The 18,116-nt window shown below is 46.3% G+C and overlaps 1 protein-coding gene across 9 annotated transcripts in view; it reads left to right on the top strand.

The window, feature by feature from the left end:
• Positions 1 to 18,116, top strand: part of TEAD1 (TEA domain transcription factor 1) — a 259,819-nt gene that overhangs the window by 170,906 nt on the left and 70,797 nt on the right. The gene's annotated exons all lie outside the window — the stretch shown is intronic.

Consider the following 18,116-nt stretch of genomic DNA (forward strand, 5'->3'; position numbering starts at 1 on the left):
GCCTTTTAGCGTGAGAACAGGCTAAAGGCAGTCCAGGTGGAGGAAGTTAACATTATTATGGGGATGCCAGAGAGGGACCCAAGTCTGGACTATTCATATGTGGAAGGGCAAAAAAGGGGAACAGAATTAAAAAGGAAACCCTTAGAAATATCTAACCACCATGGATCTGCCTTTTTTTGTCTTTCCCTAACTGCATCTCTTATACACCATTAGGTAGCTAGATTGTAAGTTCCGTGAGTGCAGAAGCAGTACCTTTTCCTTCCTTTGTCCTCTTCACTGTCCGCCTCCAAGTCATGCCCATAATGGGTGCTCAGAAGCCATTGGCTTTCGCATAGTATCTCTCTGCTCTAGCACAGCTCTTGAGATAGCAAGGAAGGGTGCTGATTAAGAAGTGTGTCCTCACCTTAGCATACAGACTGCACTTAAGTCTCCTCCATCACTATTCCCGGAGGGAAACTCGAAGGTGAATGTTTGCTTTGCCTTGTTTTTGGAAGGGCGACTTTGTAATTTTCTTGGGCTTTTCTAAGAATCCCTCTAATCCCAGCACCCCCCCCCCCCCCCCCCCGCCCCAGACCAGCGCTGCTCTCATAGTAGCTGTCCTTCATGCAGCTACTTGCATTTCCTGGGAAGCGTGCCATCTTCCTTTGGTTTGGGCCGTGGAGGCTCCACACTTTGAGCATTCAGAGGGAGGCAGAGGGTGGAGGACAGGAGGACACCAGAGCTTTCTATTTGTTCTCTGGCCGTTTGTGTTTGGAGGGAATCTAAAAGTAGCTAGATCTCATCATTGTGATATCATAGCATTACAGGGTACTAGCCCTTTGGGGAAACTGAGGCTCAAAAAGGGGTTTAACTTTCCCTAAAGTCAGTGACTAGTTAATGGCACAGTTCTACAGTCTGTATTTTTCCACCCCCCCCCCCCCCCACCGTTTCTGTGGAGGAATCTGGAAAGCTCTCATCTGAAAGTGTGTCCTGACCTCGTGAAGTATCAGCCTCAAGGTTACATATGTTAAAGAAATGCAGTCCGTTTTCCCCAGGTGCTGGATTCTGGTGAGCAAGCTGACTCTGAATTCCTCAAACCACTTCTACAGAGCAAAGAAAAACCAGTCAGACTAATGTTAATCATGGGAGCCTATTACAATGATATATAACTTGTCATAACACATTATAATAGTACAGCAGGTATATTTAACCCACAGAACATTCTCTGGGGGCCCTTAACTCCCTTTAAAATCGCGTTCCAAGTCTCTGTAGCAAGACGGAGTTTCCGAGACCGGTGACGCGGCCACCCCACGATGGACCAAGCCGAATGCTAGGAGAATCCTTTTTGGAAAACCCTGCCCTGTATCCCCGGGCTTAAAAGTATGTTTGGTTTTGTCAGCACCTCCAAACGGGAAGTTGAGATTTGAGGGAAAACCTTTGGTGGCTGTGCACTAAGCTTTCCCTAGAGTCGGAGTCTCGGTCGTCATGGGAACCGCACTGCTACCCCATTTATTAATGGAGGCTTGGTGAACTTCCGGAGGTACTCTTGCCCCGTCCTGTAAATTCATTCTAGAAAAATGCAGGTTGACTCTTCAGATATTTCTCTGTCACGTCTCAGGCATTCGTTCCTGGAGCCTCACGAGCTCCAGAGAATGGCCTGTGTGCAGTTTCAGAACCACTGGTTTTTATCTGGCAAGGGTGCGTGAAGGCCGTTTCCTTTCATGCTTAGATCGTGTTACTGCCTGCCTGCCTTGTTCAATAAGCAATTTTTTTTTTTATTATTATGCCGCCTTTACGAATTATGTGGATTTAAAATAAGGGGAGAGGGAATGGAAAAATTCAGTAATCAAATACATCTAAAACCTTGATAGTGGCTTTAGGAGACTCAGATGTTTCTGAGCCTTTTCTAACTTTTAAAATTCTAAACTTTGTCCTTTATCCAAAGTGAAAGGTTTCTTTCTTCCCACTTCAGTAAAGCACTTTCAGAGAATGCCTCAGACAAATGGCCTTAAAGTAAGTCTAATTTCACTAAACTAACTCTCCCCTGCCAGGCATATATTAACAGTATTGGAAGTTGCCTCCAGAATTTTTTTTTTTTTTAAGCTAATTGTTTATCTGGGAGGATGGAAATGGTGGTTTTAAGCCTTTAAGTCATTCATCATGCCTGGCAGCCTCTATTGTCTCATTGTTGAGTCTCAGCCAAGTGAGACTCCTTCTTGGTCTTGGGAGGGAGGTCCACAGATCTGGTTTTGCCAAATCTGTGTTCTGAGTCCGAGCCCTACTCTAAGGGAAGGTAATGCAGGCAGACTCCTAGGTCCCCTCAGCTTGGGGAAATGGGGACCCACTTTCTTATGTGATAGGAAAGTTTGGAAGTCACTCTCTGTTCAACGTAGAAGTGACGGCACTTCATCTGTTCTTCCCAATGTCTCCGCATTACTGTTAGTTTTAAGTGCATTTTTGTGGACGTAATAAAATATTGTTTATAGTGAGCTACAAAGTAAGTAATTACAATGTGGCGAATGAAATTCAATCTAGCTTTGTCGTGGTTTTTTGAATTTTAATTAAACCAGTCTTAGAGTAAATTATAAATGCTGCTGCTTTTGTTGTGACAAGTGACATTGGCAAAATATTAATCTAATGGATAGTTATTCACAGAAGTTAATGTCTTCTCCCGTCTGCAGGCTTTGGGTGTTTGTTTTTGTTTTAATTTTCAGTTTATGCTTTAAAAAATCCAGAGTAGAGAATAAAGTTTTAAAAACCACATGAAATAAGAACTCCATGTATGGAATATTCCATCACTGATATCTTGCCAGCCACAATTGCAAATGTCTCATTTATGGCACTGAAAACTTTTTTTTTTTTTAAGCCAGATGTCTCTGTGGTCACTTTTTTGGTATCGTGAAAGCTGGGATAAATAACCAACTGTTGACTACAAAGCCGTAATATTAAAGGAATAATCAGCCCGTGTTCCTATTAGATCATTTCCCTTTTATTGTATTTTGTAAATTACCTTGTGGTGTTGCTTAAAAGCTGCATTTTGTTGGTTGCGTGTCCCTTTAATAGCTAAATTATCCAAGCTATTTTCTTAGGAGATTCTCTTAACTTGCATTTATAATTATCTGTAAAGAATATATGTATTTTGAGTATATTAAATATTCAAAAGTTAATTTTTCTTTCTGTCAGTTTATGTGCTTCTCTCCACCCTGGCCTAAAGCTGTTCTTACGTTTTAACATTCTGATTTCTAAAACGAGTGTGAAAAATTTAATGACAAGACCTTTACACTAGTCCTGCAGGAGTTTTTAATATGATGAATTTCAGTCCAAGGGTGAGATCTTTACACATTGTTTATCTCTTTTCACCCTTCAAAGCTGACTTAGATCCCAAAAGTTAGAGTAAAATCAATTTCACCCCATAGTTTTTTCCCTCCAGCGTGCTAGACATTCCCATCGGAAAAGTAGAGCCAGTTATCCCCGCGCGCGTGCATGTGTGTGAGGATGATAAAATCACATCATTGAGTCAGTTTCCAAATACGGTTGTAGCTTGTATTTTTTATCCAGGGATTACATTGTTGCCCCACCACCGCCATCATTAGATCGTGGGGGGCAAGGGTAGAGAAGGTGCGAGACGGTTGGCTGTAGACATCCAAATATGACAGCAGAGAGTAATCTCTGCAACAATATGGCAGCAGAGCATGTGCTGACTTTAGAGTGCCAGATCAACCCCAATATTTTTTCAGGGAGGCTAAATCTCTTGTAACTGCTCAATTGGATTTGTCACTGAATGAAGTATCAGCTGCTGTTGGACAAGGCCATAAAAGCCAGCCGGCTGGCCCTTTGTAGGCAGGGCTTACCCAACGATTGATATGTTTTAGCACTTTTGGGATTATTGTGATTAAGAGGAAACCATTCTGAATGAGAGAGAAAAGAGGGTAAGGATGCACAGCCCACAGCTGGTGAGCAGCATGTGTTTGCTGCTGAGGAAGTCACCATTATGGCTTTCTCCGGGATCCTGCCCTGATTGACGGGTATGAAATCTTTATACGAAGAATCAGTGTCCTGGTTTCCTCCAGCGGCAGCTCTCCTTGCAGGGTGATGGGTATTTGGAATGTTGTGGACTCGAGCATTCTGAATGCTTTCAAAGCCCTCGGGCGCGCATGCTCACACGCCCACAGTGCCTAAACGCATTGGTCTGCGCGCACCCGAGTTAATTGAGTTAACGTGTAGGGATTTCAGGAATAACAACAGAGTGTCCTCTTTCATTTCCCAGACCCAAAGCTCTGTGACAGCCATTAAAAATATCCCTCCATGTAGTTTGTGCCCTAGTCGTTTGTATGGGTGCGACGGCGACACGGAAACGGCACAGCCAGTGGATTTGTAAACTCGAGCACCTGGCTGGGGGTTTCTTTAAGTACGGGAACCTTGCCTTGTCTTTTTAGAACAGGTTTGTTTTCAAGAACCACCTGCTCCCTGGAGCAATAGAGCTCTTGCACGGGTCTTGCACTGGCCAAGGCAAGCCCCTGTGGAGGGCCGATTGGAGTTTGAGGCTGCCCAGTGCTTGCGGGGTTGTGCATGGAGTCCGGTCGCCTCTCTGGCCATCCCGGGGAGACTGTGCCCGGTTCATGCTCAGAGTTTGCTCGGCATCCCGCACAGGAAAGAGGCCGGCTTGCCAGGTCCTGCAGAGTGTCTTTCCAAGCCTGTGAAAAGCACGAATCATCCAGCAGTAGAGCATGCTTACAGCTGGCCCTTTGCTAGCTTTGATCTGCGAATCAGGCCGCTCCATGAATGCCCTTATTGTCATGTTATGTGTACACAGTGTGTGAATTATTGAAAATAGGGAGGCCTGAGCCTCATCTGGTAGAGATTACAGTGCAGGCATGCTGGGCGAAGGTCTGTAATTGAAAATCCCCAGATGCTGTTTATTTGGCCTTTGTCACATGACCTGCTGCAGGAAGATTGTCGGAACAAAATGTTGCCTGCATGGAGAGTGGAGCCCACCCTCCCCCACCCCGAGAGTCTCCGCAGGCTCAGTCTGTACACAGCTTAAACACCTGCCCAGAGGATTTTTAAAGGCTTAAAATAGATTCGCTCATAGCATTTAAATAGAGGGCATCTTGCTTGTTGGTTTAAACTGCTTAAGCGGTTGTTGACTTGTGGAACCTTCTATCCACACAAGGGTTTGCTGGATAATTTCACTCTGAGATATCTTTGCAAAGCAACCTTCAAGTCTAGAGCCATGTAAGCAGAAGTAGTTTGGGCTCTGCCTTTTCTTAAAATCAAACTTGAGTGTGGTGAATGAGCTTGCAGATGAGGCCACGTTGACTGTATGTGTTCCTTGTCTTGAAAAATACTGTGGCTACCCAGAATATGGCTAGCTAGTTCATCTGTGTTTTATCCAGTTCATCCTTACCAATTCTACCAATGAAAAAGTTGGGAGGTTTCTTAGAACGTGTGTTTTTCTCTGTTGGATACTGAACGTTATACTCTTTGTAGGTGGTGGATTGAGGCCGGATGGTAAATCTGAACTTGATCACAGGAATGAAAAGCGTTGTCATTTTGAAGAAGGGTGGGCTGTGGGTTTCGCAGGTGCTTTCTGCCAGGGAATAAAGTAACCCCTCCCCATCCCTTTGCCCTCCCCAGTATCTATCTCAGTTGTGATTATGGGTGCCTCGTACGTTTCTTAGAGCTTGGGAAGAGGAAAGGTTCTTGGGTATTTGCCACTCTCAGCATTCACCTGGACTGTGAGTTCCTCGAAGGCAGGAGCCCCTGTCGTGTTCTCTTTATATCCCAGATATCTGCCAGCACGGTGATTTTCTGTCCTGCCAGCTCTGTCTTCCTCCCTCTCTTCCCGCCTCTTGGAAGAAAACATTCAGTCACCACCTCCTGTGTGCCGTCATGACAGTTCTTCAAATATTTTGCCTTTCAAGATGGGGCTAAAATCAGCAGTGGTGCTATCATGAAGTAGCACATTCTCAGTACTGTGCCGGGAGTTGGGGGTTCGGGGAGACTGGGAGTAGGAGGTGTCCCCTGCCTTCAGGAAGCTGATAATTTGTCAAAGAAGGTAAGTGGAAACACCCACAAGGAGCGTGTAGTATGGTGAGCCCCGTGCTGGACGCACACCTAAAGCCTGCTGAGCGGAAGGGGCAGAGCAGGCTAACGGGCAGGGAACTGGGAAGTGCCATGTGACCTGGGTTTTGGTAAGTCAGAAATAAGCCTTCAGCAGATTTGGGCGGGATGGCGGGGCGGGGGGGGGGGGGGTGCGGGGAGGGGAGGTGAGGTCATTCACACGAAAGGAATAGAACCCAACATGACATGACAGTATGTGTAGAGAGTGACAGGAAAAAAGGCAAAAAACAAGACAAAACAAAAAACGTGGGTTTGTGTATGTAACATTTTAATTTTTTACAGGGAGAATATACTGCATATCACCTGGGTAATTTGAAATTTTTAAAGGAGAATAAAAGGGGTTGACTCTCCTGAATGTGAAACTCGACCAAGAGAGGTATTCTGGTTTGCTTGTTCACGATCTCACGTAGAAAGCCCAGTGCATAGGCCACTGTTTTCTCCTTAATGATCGGCCCGTGTGTTGCTGCCTTTGGCTGCTCTTGGTTTTGCGACCAGTCGAATGTGGCCGGCGCAGCTGCGTGAATGACCGAGCGTGGCAACCACGGGAGAAAACGTCTGGATTTTTATCTCAGACTGTTCTTTAGTTGTCCCTCTCATCCTCATAATGCCCTGCTTTTATTGCTGTGGTATGGCTTTCTGCCTCAGTTTCCCTCCTGTACTCTAAGCCCCTCGAGGGCAGAGAATATGCACTGTTCCAGTGGATCTCCCACACTGCTCCTGCAGTGCTTCGTGTGACGCCTTTTGTAGAGAAAGTATTCAACAGATGGTCGTCAAGCAAGGGAGGGGAGTGCGTCGGGGCTGGATTAGGAAGGACTCGAAAGCAGAAGGACGGGTTGAGTTTTACCCTGTGTTGTAGGTGGTGGATGGAGGACGTTAAGTGGTGTACATTCAGTCCACTTCACGGCGGGGTTGTGCCCCCTTCTAGTAAGATTGTGTTCTCACTAAGCACCTAGTAGTGGCCTTGTGAGAAGTTAACTTACTGGGGTATCGAGGCTATCTTCGGAGCAGTCGGTCCAAAGTCAAGGCGTCATGAGGGTGGAGTCGGACCCCGACTCCCCCACTTAGCAGTTTGGCGACTTGGGTGGGTTTCTGAGCGTTTTGAGCATCAGTCAGCATCCACAAACTGGGAACAAGGTAGGTGCGAGGGTGACGCACACGAGCAAATAAGCCACAGCGCGCTACGTGGCCCTGACGCACAGTAGGTCTTCAGCACACACTGTTGTCCACCTTGCTCCCATCTCATTGCGTCTCTACCCACCACACAGTAGGTTTTTCGTTTCGCTTAGCCCTCAGATTAATATGTCCTCAGTTTGAGTGCAGTTTTTAAAATGTCCTTTATGATCATGGTTTCCATGTTATTTTTAAAAGAATTCCCGAGTGCCTGGGCATTTAGAATCCTCTTTATTTAGCATGTTTCCTAAGCAGTGGGCAGTCCCACGTGAGTGTCCCTTTGACTGAGTGCATGGGTAACGTGCCTCTGTACGGTAGCCGCCTAGTAGCTACAGACGTTTCTTGCTTTATTCTTCTAGTGACGGTTGTATTTACACTAAGAACTAACTTCTGGAAATCCGGCGGGGGACGTGCTATTTAATGCGATGCCGCCAGCCTGTTCATAAAGATAATTTTACAATCTGCCACGGATTACAAGAATTTTGGCCGCGCTTCGCCCTTGGCAAAAACCTAATTCCCGCTATCTTATTCAATGAACAATCCATTCTAAATTAAAAGATTATTATAGCAAGTAAGTAGGCTGCATGATGCCCGGTTAACGTTAAGATATCCTAATAAAGGGCTCCGTTTACTTGGAAACAATTTCTGTGGCCACATCCTTTTGACAGGTTCGCGTGCGGTCAAGATGTCCAGAACGGTTTCAGTGCCGCGTGGCAGAGCTGCTCGGTGTTAAGATCCCAGAAAGTAGAAGCGTTGTAGGTTTATACAAGATGCTGTGTGGCATGGCGCTCTGGACAGAGAAACCTCACATACGCGTTCCAAGCGATGAAAGCATATAGACCAAGTGCAGTGACACTGCATAATAGTCCCAGGACCATTTAAGATCACTTTGAGGGGTGAGACCCTTCCCCTGTCATTGCTAACGCATGCAACAATGCTCCCGAGTGGATCCTTCATCCCCATTTCACAGGTGAGGAAATAAGGCTCCAGAGAAGTTAAGCAAGCCGCCCCCGACTCACACAGCTTATAAGTACAAGTCCAACTTCCCCAGCAAGACTGCAAGTCCTACTTCGGAATCAAAAACAAAAACAAGTCTGCAGCATTGCCACCATTAAAGATTCTCCATGAAAAACCAACAGTTTTTGGCACTTCACATGTGTGGATTTCACACTTCTTTAAAGGCCAAATAATTAATAAATAAACAGAGTGTTCTTAGCAAAGTTTTTCATTAACAAGACTCTCCTGGGTTAATGTTGAGATTAGCTTTCTTTTGGACCAGGTCCATATTCCTGTGGCATTTGGAGGTCGGTGTGAGTAGGAAGGGGAGAGGAGGAAAGGGGCATGTGCTGGTCCCCCTTGTGCCAAGTTAAGAGAGCAGAACGAGGGTCTGGAAAACTTTGCTGCCTGTCATTGCAGTAGTCGTAACTGTAAAGGGGCTTACGGGTTTCAGGTGATACTGTTGGTGCTGCCCACTTTATACGATCTTTTTCTAGATCATTTTTTCTCTGTGTAGGAGACCTCACTCGGTCATTTATTAAAGACATTTACTGAGTACCTACTTAATAGGTGCCGGATCTACAGTCAGAGAGAACTAGATAGATTGTTTCTATGGAGCAGTTATAGCCCATAGATTGTTTCTATGGAGCAGTTATAGCCCTAGACGGGGAATGAATAGTCCCCTAGATGAGTAATCCTCGTGTAGAGCAGCAGGGGGTATGCTGGGCATATGAGAAAATGACTCACTCTGGATGGGTCCCAGAAGACCTTAGGGAGAAAATACTTCAGTTGGGGCTTACAGGGATGAGTAGGAGTTTGCAGGCAAAGGAGAAGGGAAAGAACATATGGTCTGTGCAAAGGCATAGAGGTACGGAAAAGCATGATAGTGACCTTGGGAAGTCTCCAAAGTTCTTTGTGCTAGAATAGAGGAGCCATCTACAGAAATGGGCTAGTAGGCCTAGGTACGGGCTAAGGAGTGTGTGTGTTTCTTACAGTGGCCAGGGACCTGTGGATGTGAGAAAGCAACATAATCAGATGTGGCTTTGAAAGAAAAGGCAGATGCCCCAAAGATGAGTGAAGATTTTCCCTGAGAGCCTGTGGTAGGGGGTCTGTTTAGGTTGCCGTCAAGGGCAACAAGCATGGGTTCCATTCAATCCCATATGCACCTATATTCAATCCCGTCTACACCTTGAGTGTGTATAGACACAGAGCCTACCTTTAAGGAGCTTATGGTCTGTTACACAAGGAGTCTTACTAGAGCCAGAATGTGGGCCGTGCCTTGACACAGGCAGAAGTAAGGCATCGTGGGCCCAGAGCAAAATGGTTATTCTCTGCTACGCTCCCGGCCAGAACCAAGCCATGCTGAGCGATGTGTTTATAACTCACACTATCTATCTTCTGTTACCAGTTTGCTCTGTTGCGCTGTGGTCTTTCCCAGACGCTGGTCTGCTAGGTGAGCTCCAGGCTCCTGACTCTCTGGCTCACTCTTCACATGTTCCCTGCCTTGTGCGTGTTTCAGACGGGGTTTCATGGAGGACACCCCCTCCGAGCTGGGCCTGGAAGGATTTGTTGATGGATCGTCCTAACCGTGAGCAAAACCTCTGAATGGCAGGACGGTTCAGGGAACTGAAAGCTACATTGTGCGTTTTGATGTGGCAAAATGGATTCAGGTGATGGTGGAGGTGGTATGTCATGAGAACGCAAAGTTGGGGCCAGATGGTGGAACAGCATTGAATACTATACTACGGTGGTTTGACCTTTAGACTGTAGGCAGTCGGCCATTAAGGTCTTAAAGCAGTAGCGTGGCTAAGCCAGAGCTGTGCTTTATAGGTAGCCGTGGACAGGATGGACTAGGCAGAACAGGGGTATAAAGTTCAGCTATTCATTCGAGAATTTAAAAGGTGATCATCCAGCATCTCTTTACCGCTTCGCAGAGAATGCACCACCAGAGACGCTTTCTTCATTCATATTTATTTTCCTTCTAGACATAATTACAGCAAGGATTTCTCTCCAATGTAGAAGGACTGTGTTCCATACAAAACATTGGGCGGTTTTACTTGCTTGCCTCTTTGGCCCTTGTAGTCTACTCCGAATGTGCAGTCTGTCAGCTGTCCCGCTAAGAGGAAGGACAAGACAGCGTTTTATGGGGGCCATCCCTTGATAATGTTATCAGCCGCCGTTGACTGGTAGGAGCTCCTAGAAGTGGGATTTGAGTTCTCTCCAGGCCTTTTGAAGGGGTGTGAGGAGTCAGTGCCGACTTGCCAGAGGTTAACATAGCTGTCCTCTGTATTCTTTCTGCTATGGCGATTGCTTCTAAGCCCCTGAGCGGAATGCAGACACAGGTTCTTTAAGGGACTTGCCAATGTTCACCTCCTGAAGGCCATCAGTCCATTCTGTAAACCTTTAGATTGGGAACACACAGCACCAACCCCTCACAACCCAGAACAGGCTGTCCAGCCCTTTCTGGTGATTTTCCACGTTAGTGCTGGTTTTTGGTCAATGATTTATATCAGGGATTAACCGAGACACTGAACTTCCTCATTGGTAGTGCTCTGGGGTTGGTTCAGATGCTGTTTTTTGTTTTTTGGTTTTTTTTTGTTTTTGTTTTTGTTTTTTTTTTTTTGGTGACCCTTCCTTTATTCCCAAGCTTAGCTTTGTACCCTCCTCCCATTCTGGTTGTCCATCCCTGCCATTCAGTCGTTCATCAGTGTGTACTTACTCTTGAGGACATGCTGTGTGCTCGGCCCCGGGGGTACAGTGATGCACAGACCCCAATGTGTGGCCGGTGCTCCTGTGGAACTCCCTGTCTGGCAAAGTGGGAGGGGCAGGCATTTATCACGGAAGCATTCGGATACGTGGGCCGCATCAGCTGTGGTGCACGAGAGGCACAGGCCCGGGCCGGGCGACTGGACTCCATTGTCATGAGGGTCCTTCACAGGTGTAGGTTCCTTGAAGGCAGTGGCATCTTCATACCCCCCCGTGATGCTGGCATATTGCTTGTGCTCTGCAGGTGCCATCAGTTGTCTGACTAGACGGTGACTGACCAGCTTCAGTAGGCCTTTTCCTCCCCGTGTTGCTGGTGCAATGGCAGCCATGTGGAAAACAAGGTTAATTGTTAACTCCTCCCAGGTTAGTTAATAAAGACCCTTGACTGCCTCCTCTGGCAGCGTCCATCCCTATAGACTCCCCATAGATTCAGGAGGAGTATGTGTCCCTTGGTGCCCACATCGTCCCCTACACTTGTGCTTTTGGTGTTGACTTTCAAAGCGTAAGAGAATTTTTCCTTGAGAGGAACCTCAGCTGACAGGGAAAAAAAAGGGGCGGGGGGGATTCGTGGCTACAAAGTATTTTACCACCACCTTAGAGAATCTTGCCCGAGAAAGTACTTCGTAAACCGTCTCTCTGTAGGGCGCCGCTCCTGTGTCGGAGGACAGAGCCACGTCCCGTGGTCTCGTCACCTTGCGTCTTCTTTGCTTCTTTCCACTGGGACATCTTTCCCTTTTCTGTGTTCACTTTATGTTGATGATCCCGTGTCATAGTGCATTGATCGCAGGGATGTAGCAGCCCTGCTTCTGCCCCTGTCAGTGACTCACTCCACAAACACTGAGCTGCCTGGGAAGGGGAAGCAGAGAAAAGAGGAGTACCATTGGTTCTTATTTTCAGCGACTTCTGGTTGGAGCCATGGCGTGTACCGAAACAATAGAATATAAGGCAGAAAGGATATGAACCAGCAGCGAAGAGGCCCAAGTCAGAGGCTGTGGATGTTTAAGAAAAAGGGAGGCCTCTTCTATCCAGAAGGCTCACGAAGGATGAGGCATTTGAAAGATGAGCAGAATCCAGATGTGCAGAAAAGAGTCAGGGCAATACAGGAAAAAGCAGTTGTGCGTGCGGGTACAGAGCTTGGAAAGCTCAAGGTATTAACAGGGAAGCTTCTGGTAGCCAGTAGGGTCATTGAGCTGAGTTAGGGTTTGTGAGGGGCTGTGGAAGAAGGCCCTGAGGTCTCAACCATAGCATCAGTGTCTGTTTGATATGGCTTCGTTCTAGCAGTCTGGAGAAGTTGGAGTTTCCTTTCTGATTTTCTACGTGGTTAAGAGACGTGGGGGATCCTCAGGTATCCCTCCCAGCAAGGAGAGGGCCAATGTGCAGTGACCAGAGCCCCTGCCCTGCCCCTGGGGTGGTCAGCCCTCCCCTGGTGTGAGTTTGCCTCTGAACCCCGGCTACAGCCATTAAGAGAAGGTTCCGTGCCTTACTTCTTTCTTTGTGGCTCCCTGCCTCCATTCAATTACAAAGTGGCTCTTACGCTGTGAAAGCCCAGTGTCTCTGGGCTACAATTTCTAGCCACAGACCCTGCATTTGCTGGGCCTCAAACATGACCTTGAGGCCACATCCCATCACACACCCAGCCCACAACAACGTTAACCAGTCTTCTGTCTGGGCAAGGCAAGCCCTGTGCAGACTCCTCGCCTTTCAGCTGGAGTCTTGCTCCCTGTTGTCCCTTTTAGCGGGAGATTGCACGGCCATCCGGGGCACGGGAGCAGCGATGATGGCTCACTTTCAACGCTGTTATGTTCTTTAAGAGAAAGGAAGAATAAATAAAGGCTGGATTGCGGTGCCTGGTGAGGATCACGGTAGGAAAGTGACGAGTCGGGCTTTGTCTGTCTTTGCTGCTGCCCGCTGCCTGTGGGAAAAGCAAGGGCAGCCACAGCTGCCGAGCCTCAGGCTTAAAGAAGCAAGGGGGTGTGGGTGTCTAACGGACATCTTATGCCCCAGAGTAGCTACAGTATAATGACACTTAGTGGTGAAGTGTGACATTGGCACTGAGCTCTATAAGCTATCACAAATATTGATAGAGAAGTGTGAAGGTGAGGCGTGAATGCTGTGGGCGCTATCGGGTCAGAAACTCTTGGGCCCAGAAAGGAAGTGTGGGACAGTCAAAAGAGCTTCAGGGCCGGCAGGTGTGGTTTTATGGGGTTCCACGTTCCTGCTTCTGTGTGTAAGGAAATGCCGCTCTGCCGTGTGGCATGGCCTTCCTCCCATGCCCCTCCATTCTGCCTGCCAGAATCTGTCTTAGCACTTCAGTTAATGATACTCACATTGAAGTCTTAGGAAAAGTGTTGCCATGCCTGCGGAAACCACCACAACACAAAACGCAACCGCAGCAATAAGATAAGAGCTCAGCGGATGGGCAGAGGAACGGAAAGGCATGTCGAAGCAAGTATAGAAAAAGCGAAGGAGGTGGGTACGTACGTAGTGTGTGCTGTGAGATTCTGCAAAAAAGAAAAAAAAATTCTGTATGTCTGAAATTTTTCATAATAAAACGTGGGAGAAAGTATCATCTGTCCTTAAAAGCCTAGATGATGTTCCGGTACTTTGGGGACAGCTTTCTAGACTTCCTAAATTACTGTGTCCGATTGTCCGTGTATGTTATCAGACCCTCTTCCATGGCGGTAATCCTAGTGTGACCCTTGGAGCTGGTTGGTGCTTTTATCTTAGCTTTTGTGTTGGCCAGTGACCTCCTTGTGGGCAGGCAGTCTGTCTTCTCTTTATATCCCTGATGCACCAGGCAGGCATCGTAGAAGGCGCAAAGAGGTGGTCCCCACCTGCCAGTAGGATTCATTTAGGAATGTCATGCATGCTTAACGTTGCCATTACCTTTATTGAAAGTCCTGTTTGTAATGTAAGGTTACTGGACCACCGTGTGTGTGTGGGTGTGGGTGTGTGTGTGCGCGCGCGCGCGTGCATGCTCACACACACACTCGCGAGTGTTTTAGAAGAAAGAGAAAAATTAGGGTTAACATTTCCAATTCCCAGCATTCTGATCATGACTGCAAAACAAGACTATGCTGTGTGACCCAAGGCCGGCTGCCGGTTACATCGGTGATTGTGGGTGCCCAAGCTCCCAGTCCTTGGCAAGGGAATTCTGTACTATATGGATCCACCCCATTTGGAAAGCCGTACTATAGAAATATATATAAATAGGGCTCAGATGTTCTTGTCAAGGTCACTGACCAAGATCCATTCAGAACCTTGTTGATTTCCCCAAAATATGTCCAACCCCGGGGTAGCCTAATAGATACCCCACGGTCATTTGGAATGTCATCCTTGTTTCCATAATGGTAGGCATATTTTAATTCTGGGCAGATTTAGAATTGAAAACAGAAGATTTTAATAGAATCAAAGCTATAGTGTTAATATTTGACTCAGAGGATTTATACACATTTGATGTTTCAAGTAATTATTTAAAATAATTTGGCCCGTGCCACGGGTGAGCCTTTATTTCCAAATTAAAATGTGCAATGAGGTAATTGGTTTAGACTTGATTTGGGGGAGGGTTGAAGTCTTACTACAATTGTAAGCAGTATTAGAACATTTAAGATAATTCGTTAGGTTTCTAAGAGTTGTTTAAGGGAAGGTTTTGGAAATTCAGTCAAACAATTCTAATAATTAAAAGAATTAAATATATTCTAAGTTAAATACCCAGTTTTAAACGTTTAAAGGACTTTCAATTAGCTTTGTAAAATGGAGCAAACATTATTTGAATGGCCCTTTGAATGTGATTATAAAAATTATAAGGTATGTAAGTTGAGCTTAAAACTTAAGGATGAACTAGATAGAGTGTTTACATCTGTTTTTTTGGTTTTTTTTTTTTAATGTTTACTTTTGAGAGAGAGAGAGAGAAAGCCTGAGTGGGAAGGGGCAGAGAGAGAGGGAGACACAGAATCCAGAGCAGGCTCCAGACTCTGAGCTGTCAGCACAGAGCCCAATGCGGGGCTCAAACTCACGAACCACAAGATCATGACCTGAGCCAAAGTTGGTCATTTGACTGAGCCCCCAGGCGCCCCTTGTTTTTTAAATAAATGAATAAAATACCCATTTTTAAAAACCAGGTAAGCCCAAATAGTGTTTCTGCGTACAAAGCTGCCCGCATGGTGATTAAAAAATTCACACGAAATAAAGTGATTAACCAACACTGTACTTACTAGATCAGGTGGGTGCTCAGAGTTAGTTGAATCTGAATTTAAAAGTCGAATCAGCAGTACCCCTTGTGGAGGCAAGAAACACACAGAAACCTCAAGTTAATTACCCTTCATGGCTTCAAACATGGTATGAAAGAAAGAACGCAGGGTTTCGAAAGGTGATCTTACTTACGTAAAGAACAGGGACGTGAGAGTCACAACAAGCTTCAGTGAAATGGTGGCTGTTGCGTAGTGCTCTGCGCATGCTAGGTGCTCAGCGAGGCCCTGCTGTAGACATGGTAATGTTGAGAAGTTTGATTTGACATCATTTAGCTCCGACGGGTATCATTCGCACGGACCGCAGGGTTGTGTACAGCCAAATGTGGCTGACCTGGATGTTCATCTCCCCGCGGGACCACATGCCATAAGAAATCAGTTATGGAGGTTACGTGTCACACAAGTCACACAACCGCGTCTGCTTTCACAGAAGACGGGTATGGGGGCAGGGCACGTTCCTGCCATCTGGACAAGGTTCGGGTGAAATTGCATGTAATATAGAACCCTGGATTTATTTTGTTCTGGCCACTCAGACAGCCCTAAACAGGGCTCACAGTGAGGCCCTGGGCTGGAGGATGCTTGGCTCGTCTGCAGACATTGTCATTTAGGTCTGGCTTCTGGTAATGAGGCACTCCTGGCCGGGCTGTGCTGTCAGCGAGCCTTTGAGACAAATTGCAAAATCTGTACAACCATTTGAGAGATGGAGAAGCAGACCCGAGGACCCTACAGGGGATATTGGTAGTTCTCAAAAGTTTGAAACAGAATGCTCAGAGAAGCAGTTTAAACCTGAATTTAGAGGTCCTTTTCCTGTGGTTAAAGTGTAAGTTCAGACAAGAATGAGGATGTGAGAGGATCCTGACGGGCTGGAATGATAAACTTAATCTAACAGGATGAAATGCAGTAGCAATAAATGTAAGCTTCTGTATTTGGATCTGAAAAATCCCAACTGTGCATGAAAAGACTGGGCACAGAGGTAGAGAGATATATCTGAGGAGTAGTCTATATGAAAAAGACCTCTAGGAGTTCAAGTGACGTAAATTGACAGTTTATTGTGGGTCCCCAAAATCAAATGCAGTCTTAGGCTGCATTAACAGAAGTAGGGTATTTAGGATGAGGGAGGTGATAGACTTATTCTGCTGTGGACTTGTCATAGGAAGAGCACCACTATGGTTCTGGGCTCCAGCCTATGAAAGGAAATTAGATAAAGGATGCTCACCAGATGGCTGTGGTAGTATTCCAAAAGCTGCCACAGGTAACAGGAACAGAGGAAGTTTGGCCTAGGTACAACTCCAGGAAGACCTGAAAGTTGTTAATATCTGAGAGTCAGTCAAGTGCATAGCCTCGTTCATGTGAAGAGGAACAAGGAGAACCTGGGGTTGAAAGTTCTAAGAAGCTCCAAATAAGGAGGGTCTTTTGTTTTTTTGTGTTTGTTTTTTTTTTTTCCTTTGAGAGAGAGTGTGTGTGAGCAGGGGAAAGGGGCAGAGGGAGAGAAAGAGGGGGAGGGAGGGAGGGAGGGAAGGAGGGGGGGGAGAGAGAGAATGAATGAATGAATCTCGAGCAGGCTCCATGCTCAGTGCAGAACCCCACATAGGACTTGATCCCATGATCCTGGGATCATGACTTGAGTTGAAATCAAGAGTCAGACACTCAACTGACTGAGCCACCCAGGCACCCCTTTTCATTCTTAAATATGGTTTAAGATAAAGTGGACTGCTTCCTTAATTCTATAAGTGCTTGGTTACGTTTATAAGACTCTAGGCTTCTAGCGGTAGGAGCAGATGACCCAGAGGAATCTCCCAGCCCCAGGATCCCACAATTCCTTTGCCTTCCAGTGGTGACCCTGATCTGCATGGTCCTAACACAGACATGCACGGACAGAGCCATGATGACAGGAACCTTCTAGGCAGTGCCGAGGGAGTCTTCAGAATCCTCAGACGAGCTTTCCACAAGTACACTCTTGGGTTGATCCTCATTAGCGCTGCCAGTTTTTTACTGTGCCAGGGGAGATCTGGGGGGGTGCGGTCCCTCTCTGTCACCAGAGGCTGTGTTATTGTCTCATTGGTTCTTTCTGTGTGCCCAGCAGTGTGTTGGGTGCCGGGGAGGCTTTTGGGGAACAGACAAAGCTCTTGTCTGAAGAGGTTCAGTTATGCAGAATGTCTGCAAAGTAAGGCAGCACAAATGAATTCTACAACCAGCTCTACAGCTAACAAATGTGGTTAACTGAACGAGAGGGCTTTTATTTCATGTAGTGTTATTAATACCTTTCCCCACTTAGTTTCAGGGACACATCCTCCCATGACATTATAGTTCTTCGAAGTCAGATTACCTGTTTGTGACATCTCCGTCTCCTGGTGGGGTAAAGCCGGGAGATTTTGCTTATTCTTGTAGGCATTTTCTTTCCCCTACAGGTTATAAAGCTTTGAGGTAGTTAAGTCATTTCTTTTTCTTTTTCATGAACATGATCTCGTGTATAGTTAGTTACTAGGACAGTGACATCTTTCGGGAATGTCGTTAGCCCCTTGTTGTAGGGTTTCTGTGGTCACAGCAGGTCAGTCTCCGGTGGCTCTCATGACTCTAACTGGAGTGAACTAGGGATGGAAACGTGGGTGCAGCGAAATGGGCATGGAAACTAAGACGGAAACAGATTTGTGGATTCCCGCGCAAAGCCTTGTGTTTGTTGCTCGTACAGGTTGACCACCTCTTTAGGCACAAACGTGTAAAGAAACAAAAAGGCACATTTCTACCCTCAGTTGCTGATCCTAGTAATTAAATGCCCTTCATCCTAATTTCCCCTAGCAAATATTTTTGCAAACAATCGTACTGTTTTATTTTTCT

The sequence above is a fragment of the Panthera leo genome, chromosome D1 (assembly GCF_018350215.1).
Source record: "Panthera leo isolate Ple1 chromosome D1, P.leo_Ple1_pat1.1, whole genome shotgun sequence".
Classification (NCBI taxonomy): Eukaryota; Metazoa; Chordata; class Mammalia; order Carnivora; family Felidae; genus Panthera; species Panthera leo.